Source organism: Castor canadensis, chromosome 6, assembly GCF_047511655.1.
Source record: "Castor canadensis chromosome 6, mCasCan1.hap1v2, whole genome shotgun sequence".
NCBI classification, from domain to species: domain Eukaryota; kingdom Metazoa; phylum Chordata; class Mammalia; order Rodentia; family Castoridae; genus Castor; species Castor canadensis.
Genome location: NC_133391.1, coordinates 96,608,311 through 96,627,855, shown reverse-complemented (window position 1 = coordinate 96,627,855; position 19,545 = coordinate 96,608,311). Strand labels below are relative to the sequence as shown.

Below are 19,545 nucleotides of genomic sequence, written 5' to 3'. Positions count from 1 at the left end.
TTTTTTTTTTTAAATTTATAGATATTACCAGGATGTTGTCATATCTATAGTTAAAAAAACTAAAATGTATGCAGAAAATCAACTTTTTCTGATGCTAGCAATAGTCTAAGATACATGGTAGTTTGGGCATATTCCAATAATAGTGAAGATTTTGAACACTTGGGAATGAATTATCTTAATTTTTCCACTCAATCTTTTTTTTTTTTTTAACGGTATGGGGATTTGAACTCAGGGCTTCACACTTGTGAGGAAGGTGCTCTACCACTTGAGCCACACTTCCAGCCTGTATCTTAATTTTTTACTAAAGTTTTGATGCCAATACCGGAGGAATCTTTCCACTTTACATTTATTAAAAATTATTATGAATTTACAACACATTCAGGGAAGTGTTACCTAAGAGCAGAGGAACTCGTCATTCCCATATCCAATTTAATTCTGGTGTAGGTAGGTTTTTCTGAAAATGTAATTTGTAACATCTTATTATTCATAGAAGTAGAACTTGCTTTAATCTTACATCATTTATTAAATATAGTTTGTCTTTTAAGTGGAGCTGAAATTGACCAAAAGGGGCAGTATTAACAGAGAGATACAAAATAAGGGAACTTACTTCATCAACCTACCAGTAACAAGGCCTGTGTTTCACAAGTATCAGGGATGCAAATGAATATGGTTGTCTATAATGTATATTTAAGTTCATATCTATTTTGTTATGTTTTGTCAAAGGAAGCTGGTTATGCTAATGAATTTGTCTTTCTGCTCTGGACTAACACTGTTATTATTTTTGCTGAATGAATGTAACTTGGACCAGATTTTGGCTCTGAGAATCTATTGTGAATTGTGACAGCTTATTTCTCTACCTTCACCCTGACATGAGTCTCTGGATCTGTTTTTATATTTTGTTTTGTTTTGTTTCTTTACTATGATAAAATTTTGAAGTTATGAAACATAAAAGCTAGTGATGCGATCAAACAGCATGATGAAGGATGTAAGTAATAATCATTTAAGTATTTGGTGGCTGTATCAGTGGATTGCATGGGAACAGAGTAGAAATATTTCTCACCTTGGACCACAGTTGTTCCTGGGAAGCCTCAAGGTAAGAAGATTATATTTTCTCACAGGAAAAAATTGGAGTCTACATTTCTGAGCAAGGATGCTCAAAGAAGCATAAGTGGTTTATCACAAAAGCAGAGGTACCATTTGTTGAGGACTGTATTTTCTAAATGTTTAGAAATACTCGTTGGGCTCCATGTAAAGAATGGACATGCTTGTTCAGGCAGGAACCGTTAGCCACACCCAGCAGTTAGGAACATAGTGCTCTTGCATGTACTACTATAGTGTTCCACACATATTAGGTACTCAAATATTGTCTAAGGGATGTAGCTTATCTGGGGATGTAACTCAGAGGTAAACCGGCTATTTTGCATGTCCAAAACCCTGAGTTTGATCACCAGCACTGCAAAAAAAAAAGAAAGAAAGAAAAAGAAAACATGTTATCTGAGAATAATATTATTTCAAACAACTCTGAAATAAACAATTAGCTGTTTATTCTGTTTGTGTTCTTTTATAAGGTTTCTCTTTTGTTTCTTTTTCATGGAACGTTGAATCCAATGTCTTCTTCCTTTTTTTTCTAGAAACTTCCCTGTAGCAAATAGAGTAATTCCAAATTACTTTTTTGGAACATTCTTATCAGTGTTCAGTCAGCTTCCTTTTTCAGTGAAATGTACTGAGAGAGCCCTTGTTATATTTCAGACCCTAAGCTATGTACAGAACTATGTATGGAAGATAATGCAGGAGGGAGTCTCTTACTCTGAAGAATTTTCAAAATCAAAATTAAAAATTGACCCAACACTTTCCTCTTCCCTATCTCATCTTCTGTGCTTCCTGGCTGGAGAATTGCTGTGGATCTGAGACCTAGTGGTGCAATTAAGTTATTTCTCTTCCTGCCGTGCTTCAGGCACTTCTGAGTGAACTAGACCAAGGCACTTTGCTGTTCATTAGAGTCACAGAAGCAATTCCCAACCCACTTGGATTTAACTTTTAAAAGAATTTTCTAATATCCCACAGAGTTAATAAGAAGGCATGAATTGGTCACACACAACCTTTCATGTGGCCTTATGGAAAGAGTAAAAGATGTGAAGCTATGTCATAGCTGTCCATTGGGAAAGGCCACTGAAAGGCAATGCTTTCTGTTTGTTAGTGTTATAACCAGTCAACTCTAGGGTAAGATGTTAGTTATATGAGCTAAGATATGAAAGGATAAATTTTGCAGCCTGACCCTAGCCAGGTGGAAAAATTATGGCTGTTTCTGTTTTGATGTTAATCAAAAGATAAAAATCAAATCACAAAACCTAAACAACACAAAGCAATGCCTATAAATTGCTCTTGAAATATAAATTTTTACATAAATTATAATGTGTGGTACTGTGAAGACATTGATTCATTATTTCAGATATTTCCCATACCTTCCTCCCTCTCTTACTCATTACGTTTATAGAGTGATTACATAGGAACAGAGTGTGTTAGTCTACTTTGGCTGCCGTCATGAAGTAACAGACTGGGTGGCTTAAGCAAAATTATTTTCTCACAGTTCTAGGGCTAGCTGTCCAAGATCAAGATGCCAGTAAGGTTAGGTTTTGGCAGTGGTTCTCTTTTTTACTTGCAGATAGGCATCTTCTTGCTGAGTTTTCACACCGCTTTTCCTCTGCAGGTGTGGAGAGAGAGTGTGCTTTGGTGTTTCTTCCTCTTCTTATAATAATACCAGTCCTATCTGATTGGGGCCCTGCTCTTACGACCTTAATTTAATCACTTTATTAACCCTCCTAAAAGTCTGTCTCCAAACATCATCACTTTTGGGGGTCAAGACTTCAACAAATAAATTTTGATGGGTATACAATTCAGTCTATAACAGAAATATTCACTTTGGACAGTTTATTTCTGGAAATCTCAGGATAAAGGACGTTGTAATTTTTATAGAAACATGATATTAGAAGTTATGTTACTACCTGGAGATGCCCAAAGAAGCATATATGATGTTATTTTTTTCTGGACCCAGGTATCCAGGATGACCCAAAACCCCTAGTCACATTCCTGTTTGGCCATGGATCTTTACATTGTATATTTGCTCTGTATGCTTTTTAAACATTATGCTAAGATTGGCGTACTCAAATCAAGATGTCCAGGGAGTTAAGAGCTGTTTTCTTTATCGTTGAAGGGAGAATTGTGCTTCTCAAGCACTACTGTTTGGTTTCAGGACCCCTTTGTATTCTGAAAACTGTGGACCTGTAAGAGCTTCTATTTATGTGATTTATATTTTTAAATAGCCACTAATTAGATATTAACACTGAAAATTTTTAAGTATTAATTTATATAATAATAATAAAAACCTTTTGTATATTGACACAAATAACACTTTAATGAAAACTAATGATTTTCCAAAACAGAAAGATAAATGAAACACATTATTTTTCACTGGAGTAAATATCTTTAATGTCTAGCTTAATGGAAGACAATTGGATTGTCAGATTTTCGTCTTCATTCAGTTTGTTATAATGTCACACGTCATATATAACATGGGAAACTACTGTGCATTCATGAGAAAAAGGAATGAGAATGTAAAATAGTATCTTAAATAGTTCTCAATTTGAAGATCCCCTAAGAGGATACCAAGGCTTCCTAAGGGTCCCTATACCACACCTTGAGAATTGTTACTCTAAACATTAAATCTTCCTTTTTCAGAAACTGGAGAGGAATAACTTAGGTGTCCACACATGTTAAAAGTAGAGCTGTTGGAATTGGACAGCAAGTTTCTGAGGCTAGATCTGTGTCCCAGGTCCAGAGATACTGTGACCAGGCATATCTGACAAGCCACATCATCAGATGTCTTGCTTACTTGAGGATTCTGTAGTCATTTGTTTCAGCATTAGATGGTTCCAAAGTAGGGAGAACACATATTTTTTGTAACTAATTACCTTTTAAAAATTGATTTTTATCCTTACTTCTCTTTATACCTTTCCCAACAGAGACTTCCATTTCATACATAGTAGAGATATATCATTTAACTTTTCAGCCCTTTTGTGGTTTTTTAGTGAATTAGAGGCCTGCATGGCTAAGTGCAATTATTTTTTTCTACATGGCCTGATCTGTGGGCCCCATGAGTCCAGATGATACAAAACCCTTTTTCTCAAACTTACTAATACAGAGAACTAGAATCAACTCTTCCTTTTTTTTTTTTTTTCCCATGAGTTCACTGGAGTCATAAATAATAGGATTGATCTCTGTTCCCAAGCTTTGCCCTGCACCAAACCAGGTCAGTTGGGACCAGCCTGTGGGGTTTTACTATACCTGGAACAGACAGCTAATCTGTAATTAACTTGCTAAAGTATAGTTTCCACTTGGCTAGCACTGGGGAAAGGAGGTACTTCTTTCAGTGCTGCACACTGATTTTCATCTAAGTATTCACCTAGAGTGCTAAAACCCTCATGCTCCTGACTGGCATTTTGTTATCGCAAAATGCCGTTAAGGTATAAATACTGCGTTAGGTCCCATCACAACATAGGTGGAGATCTTTATTCTTGTCGTTTTCATAGAGCAAATTTAATAGAAGAGTTTAGCACATAAGACTCACTTACATCCAAACTAATTGTTATTCTTTCTACTCTCAACTACTAACTCTGCCACCTTGCCACATGTCTGTCATACACACACATGTGAGTCTATTTAAGGTCCAGTTTATCCCATAGAATAAAATGAGATAGAGAGGGACATTAACTCCTTTCATTGGCTTCCTTTATATGAAATGTACTATCTGGCCAAGTAACATGCTTCTGTATATAGAAGTGTATGGTTCTTTCATTTCTAGGATTTTCATGTGTCTCAGTTATTGGTTTGAAAGTTTTCTCTTAGATCTATATAAGGTTTATATAAACTATGTTTTGTTTTATACTCCAAATGATTCTTAGTGTTATATTTTCAAAATTTAGTGGCAAAACAACAGAATTAAAAAAGAAAAAAAAAAACTAACCGGACATGGTTGTTCACATCTGTAATCCTAGCTACTTGGATGACAGAGATTGGGAGGATTGTGGTTCTAGGCCAGCCAGGGCAAAAAGGAAGGGAGACCAGATTTCATAAATAAGCCAGTAGGTACTTGTAACCCCAGCTACATGGGGAGCATAGGTAGGAGGATTGTGGTCCAAGGCTGGCGCCAGGCAAAAATTTGAGACCCCCATATAAACAAATGAAGCAAATGACTTGGGAGTATGGGTCAAGTGGTTGAGTACCTGTGTAGCAAGTGAGGCTCTGAGCTCAAACCCAAGTACCACCAAAAGCAAAAGCAATAACCTTCCCTCTATCCCCATTCTTCTGCAACCACTGATCTACTTTCTGTCATTATAGATAACTTTGCATTTTCTACAATTATGTATAAATGAAGTTACATATATTTTATATAATAAATGGACCCATACCGTACTTTTTGGCCTGGCTTCTTTCACTCAGCATAATAGTTCACATTTCAGAATTACTGCATAGCTTTAGCTGTCTAGATGTACCATAATTTACCTGTTTACCAATTGGTGAACATCTCATCAGTTTCTTGTGTGCATGTGTCTTGTTCCTCTTGAGTAAATACCTAGGAGTCATTTGGTTGGGTCATCTGGTGGCTGTATGTACGAACGCTTTAAAAAGTTTCAAACTTTCAAACTGATTGTGCCATTTCATATTTCCATTGGTGGTGTGTGAGAGTGCTGATTAACTTTGTATGGTTAATGTTTTTAATTTTAGCCAATCCAGTGGATGTGTAGTGGTACCTCAGTGTGGTTTCGTTTGCACTTCCCTGAGGGATACAGGTGCTCAGTATGTTTTCATGATTGTCTTGACCGTGATTTCACCTTCTTTTGTGAAATTGTTCTTCACATCTTTTGCCCATTCCTTTAAATTAGATAATTTGTTGTGTTATTGACTGTTAAGAATTCTTCACATATTTTGGATGCATGAGAAATAGTAAATATATATATGTTACACAAGCATATGCAATAAAAACTCTCTCTACAAAACCATTAAAGATTGTGCTTCATTGTTTTCTATTAAGAAACCTATGATAATTTGAATTGTTACATTACATGTAGCACAGTCAGGTTTTTCCTAACTGGTTTTCATTTTAACTTTTGGCCTGGTTTAATTATTTTCGTTTTGGTTTGGTTTTCTTTATGTTTATTCTTTTTTAGGCTTGTTGAATTTCTTGAGTCTATAAATTCATGCCTTCCATCATATTAAAGTTTTTGGGTATTGTTTATTCAGGTAATCTTTCTGTCCTAATATTTCTTTCCTGTCATTCTGGGACTCCAATTACATATATTTTAGTTCTTTTTATATTGTCCTATAGGTAGGTACCTGAGGTACTGTTCACTTTTTCTTTAGTCTTTCTTTTCTTGGTGATCTTTACATTGAATAATTTCTGTTTATCTTTAAGCTTGCTGACTTTTTTTTGGTAATTACCATTCTGCTCTTAAGACCTTTTGGTGATTTTTCTTTTTTACAATGTTTTTCAGTTTAAAGGTTTGGTTTTTTAAAAAGATTTCTGTGCTAAGAATTTTATTCTCATTTGTTTCAATATGTTCTTTTTTTTATTTTAGAGCATAGTCATAATAGCTTAAAGCTGTCTGAAAGTTCCATCAGCTGTTGATTATCTTTTCCATTGAAAATTGCCCACATTTTCTAGCTCCTTTGTTTGTAAAGCAGTTTTGCATTTTATCCTGAACATTGTTAATGGCTTGTTGGGTAGACTCTGTGTCTTGTTTTAGTCCTCTGAAGAATGTTGATATTTTTGTTTTAGCAGGTAGTTAGCCTGCTCAGATTGAGATCTTGAATTCTGTTACACCATCTGTGGACACAGGGTCTAATCTCAATTTGGTTCTCTTAGCCTTTGTAAGGTAGGAAAAATAACGGTCCCCAAAGATGTCCATATTCCAATTCCTGGGACCTGGGAATATTATCTCAGGTTACTTGGTGAAGGGGAAGTAAGGTTGCAATTAAGAGTTACAGTCGTGCTGAGTGTAGTGTCTCATGCTTGTAATTCCGGCATTCAGAAGGCTGAGGCAGGATCTTCCTAGATCACAAGTTTATGGTCTGCCTGGGCTACATAGTGAGACCCTGCTCCAAAAAAACACAAAAACCTCCTTAAGTTATAGTTGTTAATCAGGTAACCTCAAAACAAAATTATTCAGGACTATCTACATGGGCCCCCTGTAATCATAAAGGTTTTTTAAGTGAAGGAGGAAGACAGAAGGGCCAGCGTCAGAGTGATGATTTGTGAGAAAACTCACCCACCATTGCTGGCTTTAAGATGAAGAGGGGCACAAGCCAAGGAATGCTAGCAGTTTCTAGAAGCTGGAGCAAACAAGGAAATAGATTTTCCTCTAGAGCCTCTGGGAGAATAGCACTGTTAATGCCTTGATTTGACCCACAGAATTGAAAGATAATAAATATGTGTTTGAAGCTCCCAGGTTTGTGGTGATTTGGTACAGCAACAATAGAAACTAATCCAGTTTGCTTATTGGTTTTGATCTGTCCTGTGGGTATCTCAGTGGTTATTTTGTATTTTTTGTGGGTTCATAGACAAATATAGGATATCCTTTTCTCTGAGTCTCTCCCCTTTGGCATTCCCTCCACCCTGGTTCCTTTGTGTAGACATGTGGGACTCAGTGAAGTTTTGCCTAATTGGCACTGCCTCTTCATGCTACCACTGAAGCCTGCCCTCAGGGCAAAATGCAAAAGAGAACAAATCCCCAGGTGAATTGCCTCACCAGGTTTTGACTGGGTAATCCACCCTAAAGTGAAGTGAAACATGGATAACTGTGAAGTAATCTGAGTGCAAAATTTGGCCAGACTTTCATAGTTTTCCTCCGGTTTTTTAAAGTTGTCACACATCTAATTCAAGGGCAGTTTTAGTGGCTTCCCTTCATTGAGTTTTTTCAAAGATTTCAGCTGTCCTTCTCAGAATAGCTTTGTTCATCTGTTTCATAAATTAGTTAAATTACCTAATCACTGTACCAAGCATGACTGGAAGTGACAGCTGTCTTGTGGGTAGGCTCCTAACCACTCTGGAGTACCTGCAGTGAGTGTTGGGTATGTCACCATAACAAACTATGATACTCTTTAACAATACAATGCAAACTCATTATTGTAGAGTTCTGTGGGTCAGAAGCTTGACAGTCTTACTGGATTAAAATCAAGGTGTTTGCCAGGCTTGTGCTCCTTTCTGTAGGCTCTGGGTAAGATCCATTTTCTTTACTTTTCCAGCTTCTAGAAACTATCTACATTCCTTGGCTCCTGCTTTCCCCTACTACTTTTTTTTTGTCTTCCAAGCTGGCACAGGCATGTCAAGCCCTTTTTATATTATTTCATTCTGATCTGATCTTCTGTCTCCATCTTCCACTGTTAAGGGCCTTTGTGATTATATTGGGTCTACAATTTTTTTATAAGATTGATTTTATTTTTTTATAGTTAATTTACAGTTACTGTAACTACCAGTGTATTTTGTTGAGGTGTTCTGTGGGTAGAATTGAGGAAGTGATGGAAGTCAGAAATAATTTTAATTATTTTTGCTGTGGTTTATTATATACCAAAATTTGATCCTTGGTCAGTTCTCCCAAATAACCATGTAATTCACTTATCTAATTTAATAATTGACTGAAATTTTTATTTTTAACTTTTGATCAAGTTTATAGCCATTTACATTTGATGAAGTGTGTGTGTGTGTGTGTGTGTGTGTGTGTGTTGCTAGGAATTAAAGCCAGCAATTGTGCATGCTAACAAGTCAGTGCCCCACCACTGAGCTCCACTCCCAGCCCCAACAAAGTAGATTTCTTTAAAGTAACTTGTAAAGATTTATGTAGTAGATATGATTGTTATAATATGGTTTGAGTTTAAAAATTTTTAAATCTGGGCTAAGCTAAAGTTAGAATTTTATAGCTAATTCTTCATGTCTGACCAAAGTTGAGCACTTGAGAATTTTCTGAACCTAGGAAGATGGAAAAGTTTTGGTCATGAGATTTTTTTATGTACTTCATATTGCAAGTCTTATGTATGACTCTAATATCAAGGATAGTAAAAATAATATGTATATTCTAGCACATTTTTAATCCAGCCTACCACTTTTTAAATTTATCTTAATTCACAGATTATATAATTGGCTCTATCAAATAAATTATTTTTAGGTAGAAGAAACATTTACTGTCTGATAATTATGAATCAATAAAATTGCCCTGAAAAACTTAAAAATTCCCTGAAAAATAAGCAACTTTTAGTTCAGTGAATAAATCTAAGCTAAAATTATAAAAGTCAATTGAATATGAGTTGCTATTTAAATTATTAATTGAAATGCATTTTAGGCAAATTGGCCAAATTCTGGAGTATGGGTTGAGAAGTGTCATTACCTATATGATTTGTCCTTTTCAGTTAGGACACTGAATTCTGTGACCCAACAAATAACAGGACAATTACTGATGTTCATGCTAGTCTTTTTGAGAGACAGGAAAATAGTAGGATGGATTAGAAATACTTGCAGTAAATGACATTTTAAAAAACAGTAGTTTTATCACTTTTATATTAGAAATAATAGTCTCTCTTTCTAATTACTTCATTTTACTGTACTGGGAATCAACTAGTATTACAGGGAAAAAAACTGCACACAGGTTTTTCTCAAAAAGTCAACTGTAGTACAATATGAAAAGTTCTCTAAAAATACAGTTTTTTTACTTTCTCATAGTCATGTCTGGTCTCTGAGACCAATATCAAACTTTGTTGCTTAGTCCTGAACCATCAGTTTTTCTGATCCCTGCAGTGATTTTTATTCTTCTGATTTGGTTTTAAAAGCTTAAGATACATTTGATCATGAAATGTAAAAATTCATTTAAAAATGAGTTCCTATTGCTCCTTTTAAAGAAAGGAGATACCCAGAATAGAGCAATGACTTATAGTATTGTGTAGTCAACTTACACAATACCCTATTATTGAATACTTGAACAACTTACAGATACCCTATTATTTGAAAATAACTCACTTAAAAAAATATTTGTCTGTGGTGCAGAAACAAATGGCTTCTTTGAGGTTGCTTAACCATTTCCTGTGAGTCTGGGAAAGTGGTTGTTTTCAAAATCACCAAGCTGAATTTAGGTAGAACTAAACTTAGCCAAACAGTTCTGTGGGTTAAATTCACTTATTGTTTCACTTCCATTTTCCTGTTCCAATTTCCTGTAGAGAAGTTAAATTTTAAAAATTAAAAATCTATTTGGTTCCTGTCATTTCAACTAACCAGCTGAATAAATTTCAACAAGTAGTAATTGTCTTATGTAATAAGCATTAGGGTTCATTAAAAAAGCTTGTTTTCTGAAATATCAAGGACTGTTTTCTTTAAAAAAGCATCTAGTTTTCTAACTTATCAAAAATATAATGTACAAGGGACATTATATAATTATTTGGATAATTTTATAAGCTTTATGAGAGAGGAGGAAATCCAACTTACTGTCTGTGATAGAGAAGGTAGCACAATTAATTTAGTGGGCAACATCAACTAGCATTTTTTGAATATTTGTTAAGCACCTGGCTGAAAATGTTGTAGAAACCGAAGTGTTGGTATCTGACACAAGGTCAGCGTGTTTACCTCTACTGTGGTTGGGACTATCCTAACCCTCACCACACCTCTTTAGCTGAGGACAGTCTGGAGGCTGTGCAAATATGAAACATTTCTTGGAAACCGGGGACCTGTTTGACACTTTTGCACTCCTGGGCTGTTTTAAATCATAAATTGTATGACATGGTATGGAAGAGTTTAGGTACCGCAGAAAAAATGTGAGTTTAGAACTTGGCTATGTTTTACTTATTAGCAAGTTCTTTAATCTCTCCAAGTCTTACTGTAAAATGAAAGGATTAAATGATAGGACATATACAATGCTGATTAGTAATGCAGAAAACTAATAATTATGGGGCATTTATTATGTGCAAGGCTGTTCCCAAATGCTTTAATTCTGATAATGAGATCAGTACTGTTATTATCCCCAGGGAGACATTTATGTTACTGTTATCCTCAGTGAGACAGGTACTCTTGTTTGCACTGTTTACACTTGAGCAAACTGAGTTCGGAAGGATGAAATACTTTGCTTGGGGTTACACAGGAAGTGGCAGAAGTGGCGGAGCATCTGGTTCCAGGAGAGCTCTTAGCTTCTCTTCTGTGCTGTCCCTGTCGCTCAGTCCAGTGTTGGCTTGCAGTGGAGCACTCAGTGAATTTTGCTGTTTATCATTATCATTATTTATGGAGGTATCAGTTTGTGTTGGTTATCTTGCTTTTACTTTTTTCAGTGTCTAACCAAGTCCTGTGCTAGGATCCCAGGCAGTGCATCCTCATGTCCATTGATTATGGAGTGAAAAACTATGAAGTTATAAAATCAAAGCCCTCCAGCTTAGGAAGAAAAGCCCATGACTGCACACAGGAGTTTCTGTATAAAGAATACAAAGTGTTCTAATACCAAGTGTTCTGTTTTCTCCTTATGTCTGTGAGTTGAAGTCTGAAGTAACCATGAGGTCCTGCAAATGTTTCCATTTTAAACATACTACAGAACTGTGGAACTAGGATATACAGTACAACTTCAATTTTATCTTAGGAGATAAATTGTTCTATAATAGTAGTTCAGGGACTGGGGATGTAGCTCGGTGGTAGGGGGTATGAGCCCAGAGTTCATTACTAGCACCTCAAAAAAATCTTACTGAAATATTAATAGTGATACCATGTAAGGAAAGAGTAAGGAGATCATCTGTTAAACATAGCACCTCACAAAAGTTAAAATGGCAACTATTTTATTTGCTCATGATTCTTTAGTCAACAATGTGGTAAATACTCATTTATTTAAAATTCTATAACCTGCTTTTCTCTTTATACTCTATTTTCAATACCTTTCCATGTTTAAGGTGCATAGAAATTTTTTGTCTACATAATACTTTGTTAGGTATGACCATATTTTTCCCTTACTATTAAATATTTAGATTGTGCTATGGTTTGGATGTAGTTTGCCTCCCCCCAAGGGTTCCTAGCTGGGTAGGGTTTACAAAAGTTCTTACAGTGTATCAAATATATATTTAAATTCATCTTCTCCACGTTCTCCTGAGTGATTTCTTGAGAGAAGATGATCGTAGAATGAATTAACCAACTCCACTCTACTCTGGTTTCCTGTCTGGCCATGTGATGTCTTCTTCGCACATGTGCTCCTCCCATTGTGTTGCTTTCTGCCATGAAGTAATGGAGGCAGGGGAACCCTCATCAGAGCCAATACTATGCCCTTTGGGTTTTCAGAAAGCTCCAAAACTGTGAGCTAAATAAATCTCTTTTCTTTACAAGTACTGAGCCTCAGTATTTATGGTAACAAAAAGCAGACTCATAAAAGTTTTTTCCCATTATTTTGCTGTGTAAACAATACTGCTGTAAACATTATTATATATATATATCTCTGCAGTTACTCTTAGGATAATTTTCTCTTGTGGGTTTGTTTGGCCAAAGAACATAATTTAGACTTTGTTATGTATTAATGAGACAAAATTTTGATAATTCTCTGATATATGCTCATCAGTGAGTATAACTTTGCAGAGTTAGATTCATTATGTTTGAGATCATATTAAAGAAAAACTTCTAGTTAAAATTAAAAACCATAAAGAAAAACATATTCCTTGGCATTTCATTTATAAATCAAAATGCACAAACTTAGCCGCTATTATTGTTTGATTGACTGAAGCTTTTATTTTGCACATAGGCCCACTAATTAGAGTTCCTCATTTTTCTTTTTGAATATGATATATGTTGCCCATGATGCATCTATAATTTCTAGGTCATGGTTTTTTATTTTTTTTGCTTTGTGTTTAGTGGACTAGAATCTTTGAAGATTGGGTGCAAAAATCCTTGAATTCCACCTTCTCCCCCATGCTCCCTCTCATTTCTTACATTTTTTCTTGGTTATACCTAATTTGACTTTATTTTAGGGACCTACCTTGATTCTGTTGTATAACTCAGCTTTCATAGAAATATTTTGTATATTTTCACTTAATATAATATTTATTCTGTAACTATATTTTTGGTTATTATAAATTCATTTGAAAACAAACAGCTCATTCTTGGTAAGTATACAACTGCTCTTGTGGGGCCAAAAGTGCTTGGAGTCTGGACAATAGCCCTGTAGTTTTAGGTATTCAGTGTGTACTTAGCATCAGAAAATGTTTTACAGAGGAAATGAACAGCACTGGTTGATTTAGAGGTTTGTTAAGTGGCCATTATGTTTGAAGGATATCTATTTTATTTGTTGAGTCATTTCTAAGTGAAATGACTTCTCCATTTTTTTACTCTTATTTTCCGGTTAAGATTGGTATTATACTAGAGATGTTCCTTTGTCTCTTCTCCTTGATCCTTGAAGCATTTCACAGCAGAATTCTTTATGTGCTGTGATTCTTGTTTCTGTTGATACTGTCTTTGGTCATTGTGGTATTCTTTAATAGAATTTCTCCTTTTCATCTTAAATGTTTTCCTTCATAGATGTTCAAATCAATGTGTTAAATCAATGTGTTTCATAGCTGCAAAATTAAACCAGCTAGTAATTCATCTTCTTGTGCTTCTCTAGCATAGAAGTGTTGATTTTTTTTTCCTGTAGAACTGCAAAACTGTACAGAAAACAGCAGCTGTGGATTATCAGTGTAATAATGCACTGGAGAAATTGAAAATAGTGGAAAATCTATCAACTCAGTGTTTGAGTTTGGTGAAGTATAGCTGACGTCTATATAATGCTGCTCTTTAGATTGCTTCAACCAGGAAAGTTGAGTATTATATAAATTTAAATTGCTTTCTTATAAAATGTACCTGTCCTCAGGTATTAATGTAATTGTAGCAAATGAGCATGACTTTGGATATACTTAATCCCTAGGGATATTTTGAGCCATTGTAGAATTTGTATATTAAGGCAGTCATTTCGCAAATGTTTTGAAAGTCAGATGATTTAAAATGTAAAACTTACGTAGTAAATGCTCTAAAGTTCCACCGTGGATGAGGTCTCACATTAACAACTACTGTAGCTGACCTAAAAGACATCAAGAGGCCAGAGTTGATCCTTTGGTGTTTACGGAGCCCAAAGGAAAATGAGATTCTGGAATCTTCATTTTTATGAATTTATCTACTAATGGGCTATAAATGACATTTAAGCACCATCTTTTACAGTGAAGGTGTCAGGAAGGAAATTGTGTCTTAAAGGAAAATACCAGTGTGCTTAGCTAAAAGGTAAATGATATGTTTATTTGCTTATGCTGAAGCTCCTACTTAATAATTTAATTTAATAGCTGTGAACTCATTAGTAATATGATGCTTTATAATTTACAAAGTATTGTTACCCACTTATTTGACCCTGTGATAATCCAAGTAGACAGAGAAGTTATACCATTTATATACGCTGAGTGGTGGAGCCAGAACTAGGTTTCACTTCACAATACTTAATGCCATAGTTGATTATGTATCAGCTTTGGGGAAAGAAAAGGAAATGTACAAGATTCAGTGTACAGCAGAAATGAAATGTAGTGGCTGTATACCCACAATCCCTGAGTTTTACTGGGCCCTGTTTATTTAAGACCCAACCCACAGTAGGTGTTAGAAGGACCCTGTTAACTTCATAACTAGCTTATGAATTCTAGCTTATTCCTGGATTCAGCAATAGAAGAGTTAATGCATGAACTTGGTGGTCACTTGCATTAATTAATACTTCATTTTAATGTGTTGGATACTGCTACTTTTATTTCAACATTTATTGTAGGCTTCTTTCCTGATAAGCATTGAGATTAGCAAGCTGAAGGAAATAAGAGTTTTCCCTGGAGGAATTATCCATAGGTGAAGCATAATTTGTAATTGCAGTTTATGTAGAAATTCTCTTTTCTACAGACCAGCTTAGGTTTTTCTAAACTTTCTTTCCTTCAAACTATATGTCTTTAATAGGCAAAAAGTTATCAGGATTAAAATGTGCCCATTATTCTAGAAAAGTAAATATGATACACATTTTGGGACTTCATATTTCATCTTAAATGTAAAAGACTTCAAAGACTGTATATTGTGTACAGCTTCCATTTCCAGGTTTGAGAGGCTGCTACTGGTATGTAGTGTAGAGAGAGTGAGGTGACTCATGATTCTGGAATGAATGTTTTGATTGCTCTCCATAACCTCTGTAGAACACTGGCAGGGCAACCAGAGTAATTAACACGGCACAGTCTAATTATAAACAAAACTCTGTGTTCGGTGGCTTCCAAAAAGCAAGCCTGTACTAGATAATCTTCCAGGTTGGCGGGATTATTTCAGAATAATGATTAGATAATGTGAAGTTTACTGTAAATCAAGTTTTCCTGATCGTCCAAGTAGTTACCATAAAGGGAAAAGTGGGCTATTTTTTTTTAGGGCCTACAGCCATTTCTTTATTGTAGTCCTTCTAACCAATTTCCAAAAACAAGAGTTAGGCATCTTTATTTTTATAGTGTACTACTTTAGGGAGAAGAAGAGAATTATTCCAAGTAAGACATTTGTCTCAATAATAGTTGGATTGATTTTTTAAAAGATGAAAGAGACTAAGAGTTTTTTCAAAAGTTACATTGGACTAGTATGATGAACAGAGAGGGAAAAACAAAGAAGCTTATGGTCTGAGGAGAGGAAAAAGGGTGGAAGAGGGTGCAAATGTAAAGCGGCTGTGCAGTCATGCGTGTTTGGAAGAAGCAGGATGTCTGGAACACACGTCTGGCCTCCTACTGGTCAGAGCGGAGTGGTGCTGTGAGGGTTGTGCGTGCTTCATGATTGGTTTAAGCATGGCTTAGAGCCAAGGACTGACTGATTTAATTAGTTTATGTATAGTTAGACCATTGGGTCTCTGAGATCCAGAGCAAAGGTGCTAGATTCATTACACATAGCTGTAACCTAAGCTACTGTAGTATGGTTGTATTCCTGCAAAATGAGCCTCAGAGTTGTGATCACTTTAAATGAAATAAGAATTTCAAAAGCAAATGTTTAAAAATGAGGCCGTTTTTTCCCTATTCAGAAGCACACAGTCAAAAATTTAAGTGGACACTTAAAGGAGGTTTCTCTTAAGAAAAAATGGAGAACTGATGGAGGCTCAAGTGGTAGAGCATCTGCTTAGCAAAGGTGAATCCCTGAGTTCAAACCCCAGTACTGCCAAAAAGAAAGGAAGGAAGGGAGGGAGGGACAGAGGAAGGAAGGAAAGAAGGGAGGGAGGGAGGAAGGAAGGAAAGAAAGATAAAAAAATCCCAAAACAGGGATGGGTGGGACTTTTAGAGGGAGGCTTACGTATTTTCTTAACTTGGGTATAATTAGCATTATTGTTGACTGAATCATTTTGTGTTTGCCAGGTATTTTTGAGAGAGTGACAGGTGTAAAATGAGTTTGTTAGTGATAACTCTGTCTCTAGCCTGTGACCCAGTTCTGATTTGTCATTTTAATTAGCCTAACTAGACTTTTGAGAAGTGAAAAATTGGTCTTGGAGATCTACCAGACTTGATATATGTGAAGAATTAGTCCAATTTCTAAGAGAATATGATTTAGAAGCAAAAACCCTGCTTTTCTGCCCTCCAACAACATCTTTTGCAATAATTATCCATTGTTTCAGTTTTCTGTTTCATTGATTTATACTGTTTACTTCTACTATTTATTTATGTAGCCATTCTCTAGCTTCGTAGAGTGAAAAGTTCTATCAGTGATTTTAAATCTCTTTCTAATGTAGGTACTCAAAGAAGCAAGTTTCTTTCAAATTTTGAAATATATTTTACTATCATTCAGGTATTTTCTGAATTCTTTGTGGCTTTTTTTTTGTGGTGCTGAACTCAGGGTCTTATTGTTGCTGGCAGGTGCTCTACCATTGGAGTCACTCTGTTGGTCCTTTCTTGTGTTGGGTATTTTTGAGTTAGGGCCTTTCTTTTTGCCTGGGTTGCCCTCCAACCTCAATCCTCTTGATCTTTGCCTCCCAAAATAGCTAGTATTATAGACATGAGCAACCGGTTCCCAGTGCCTTATAGCTTTTTTGACTGATGTATTATATAGAAGTTTTTTAAAAAAAACTTCTTTTCCCAAATATATAGAGAGTACCTACCTAATTTACTAATTGATTTTTTAAATTGTTTCCATTGTATATGGAGAAAAAAGTCTCTAAAGAACTATTTCCTGGGGTAGGATTGTAACTCAGTAGTGGAGCAGGTGCTTAGCATGCTTGAGACTCTGACAATAATAATAAATAACAGCAATAATATTATTTTAGTCTTTTAAAGTTTATTGAGATTTATTTTATTTTATTCTATCTTGGTGACTGTTCTATTCCATTGAATTCTGCAGTTTACTTTAAAATTTTGTAGATGTCAGTTAGATCAAATTGGTTGATAGTATACTGTTCCAATCTTCTATGAATGACTTATTTTCTGTCCACTCTCCCTATTAATTATGGTGAGAAAGGTGATAAAATTCTCCAACTACTGTTGTGGATAGTTCTGTTTTTTTCTCTTGAATTTTAATTTCTGTTTTTTTTAATAATTCTGAAACTTAAGTTATTAGGTATGCATGTGTTTAATATTGGTATCTTATCCTGTTAGATTTCTCCTTTTATCATAAGATTCCATCAACTTTGTCAATCTACTTGTGTCATTAAGTTTAAAATGTTTCTCTTATATAGTGTATAGTTGGTTCTTGCTTTTTTCCTCTAAGATGATACTTTCTATCATTTTGTTGGAATGCTTAATCTAGTTACAGTTCATGTCGCTATTTATATGGTTGTGTTTAAATATAACATTTTACCATTGTTTTCATTTGTCCCTTTTGTTTTTGTTTGTTTCTTCTGTACTTCTTCTGTTTGGTTAATTGGGCATATTTTTATATTTAATCTTATTTTCTCTATTGGGTGCATCTTTTAAAAACTTCCTTTTTCACTCTTTGCTCTAGGGCAGATAATATCCGTCCTTAATTTATTAAACTCTGTGCGTAGCATTATACTACACATTTACACCTGACCCTTCACACTTCTTTCTTGACACATTTCATTTTGCCTTCTCACTTCATAAATATAATTTAATTCCTCTCTCTCAACTGCTTTATTTTTTGTTCTCTTGTTTTCATATCTTTTATTTCTATATATAGAAATAATAGAAATTATTTCTATATACAAATATAAAATATATATTTTATAAACTTTTATTATATTATGTTTTGGCTTTAAGCATGTAGTTTTTAAAGGTAGCCTATAAAGGAAATTGTGAATAAAGAATTTTTTTCTAAAGGTTTTGCTAAGTACATATCTGGGCTACCTTAAAGTAAATTTCTAATGACATTCATTGGTATGGGGCACATTTTCTTATTTCATTGAATGTCTACTAATTTTCAAATTATTGAACAGTACTGATGACACATTGTAGAGATGTATTTTTAAAGTTTCTTTGTATACAAACTTTTTTTTTTTAAGTGGGCAACTTAGTTACTTGTGTAGGATTAGTTTTATAGTTTGGTAGGGTGTATCTGTGGAAGTCTCAAGGTGACTCTCAGGCCCCTCTCTGTACTAGGACTCATTCTCAAATTCATTTTCTCCTGTGGATTTCATTAGGGCTTGGTTTTAGACTTTGTTGGTATGGGTGTACTGTAGGTCTTATTCTAGGGTAAGACTGTTGTTCCTAAACTGAGGCCTTCCTACTGTTTTAGGTTGGTGCCCAAGGTGTTAACAACCTCTTTTTGCTCTGGCTGGCTTGGACTGCCCACATTTTCCTTCTTACTTGACCTCTACTATTTCTGTTTGATCTTATCCTGCATTTAGCTAAGGACTTTAAGGAAACCCTGTTAAAATCTCTGTGGGCCCCTGTTCCCAGCCCTCCTCCCTGATCTGTGCCTGCTAGCCCTGCTCCACCTAAGACTCCAGATTTTGTCGTATTACAATTGGGAGATTGTCCTAAAGCAGAGAATCAGAGTGATTTTGGGCTTACCTTTTCCTTCTCTCAGAGGTCACATTCTTGCTCTGTCTGTTATCCAGTATGTGAAAACAGTTGTATCATTTTGTGTAGTTTAATAGCGGTTTACAAGTAGAGGACTCGTCTGGTACCAATTACTCTCTCATCTTGGAAGTGGAAGTCTCCACAGCAATTTTAATGTGTTAATGTGAACTTTAATGGTAGTTTAAAAGAGAAGAAAGTCTTTTTCCTTCCTCCCCTCCCCCCCCTTTTTTTATGAGGTATACCTGTATTGCCAAAGCTGGCTTTGAACTCCTGAGGCTTAAGTGATTGTTTTGCTTTCCCCTCCAGAGTAGCTGAGACCACAGGCATGCATATACCACTGTGCCCTGCTGGGAAAAATAAATCTTGATTACTCATTGTTAGAACTAAGTAAAGTAAAATGAACTTATAGTGGTGTGCTTATAGACTAAATCATTTCTTTGTGATCTTCCTGCCCCTCATCTCATCACCCATTTGCTTTTTCCTTCATGAAGGAGACAAACTGGGTTGGAG

The 19,545-nt window shown here is 35.2% G+C and overlaps 1 protein-coding gene across 3 annotated transcripts in view; it reads left to right on the top strand.

Moving 5' to 3' along the window:
• Lnpep (leucyl and cystinyl aminopeptidase) overlaps positions 1–19,545 on the top strand; it is an 86,952-nt gene that overhangs the window by 7,214 nt on the left and 60,193 nt on the right. Inside the window, exon 1 of one of the 3 annotated variants that reach the window (XM_074077039.1) lies at positions 8,132–8,270. The exons of the other annotated variants lie outside the window; for them this stretch is intronic. The gene's annotated coding sequence lies outside the window, so the exon portion shown is untranslated. Of the gene's footprint in view, positions 1–8,131; positions 8,271–19,545 lie in introns of those variants that run through there. 3 annotated transcript variants of the gene reach the window in all.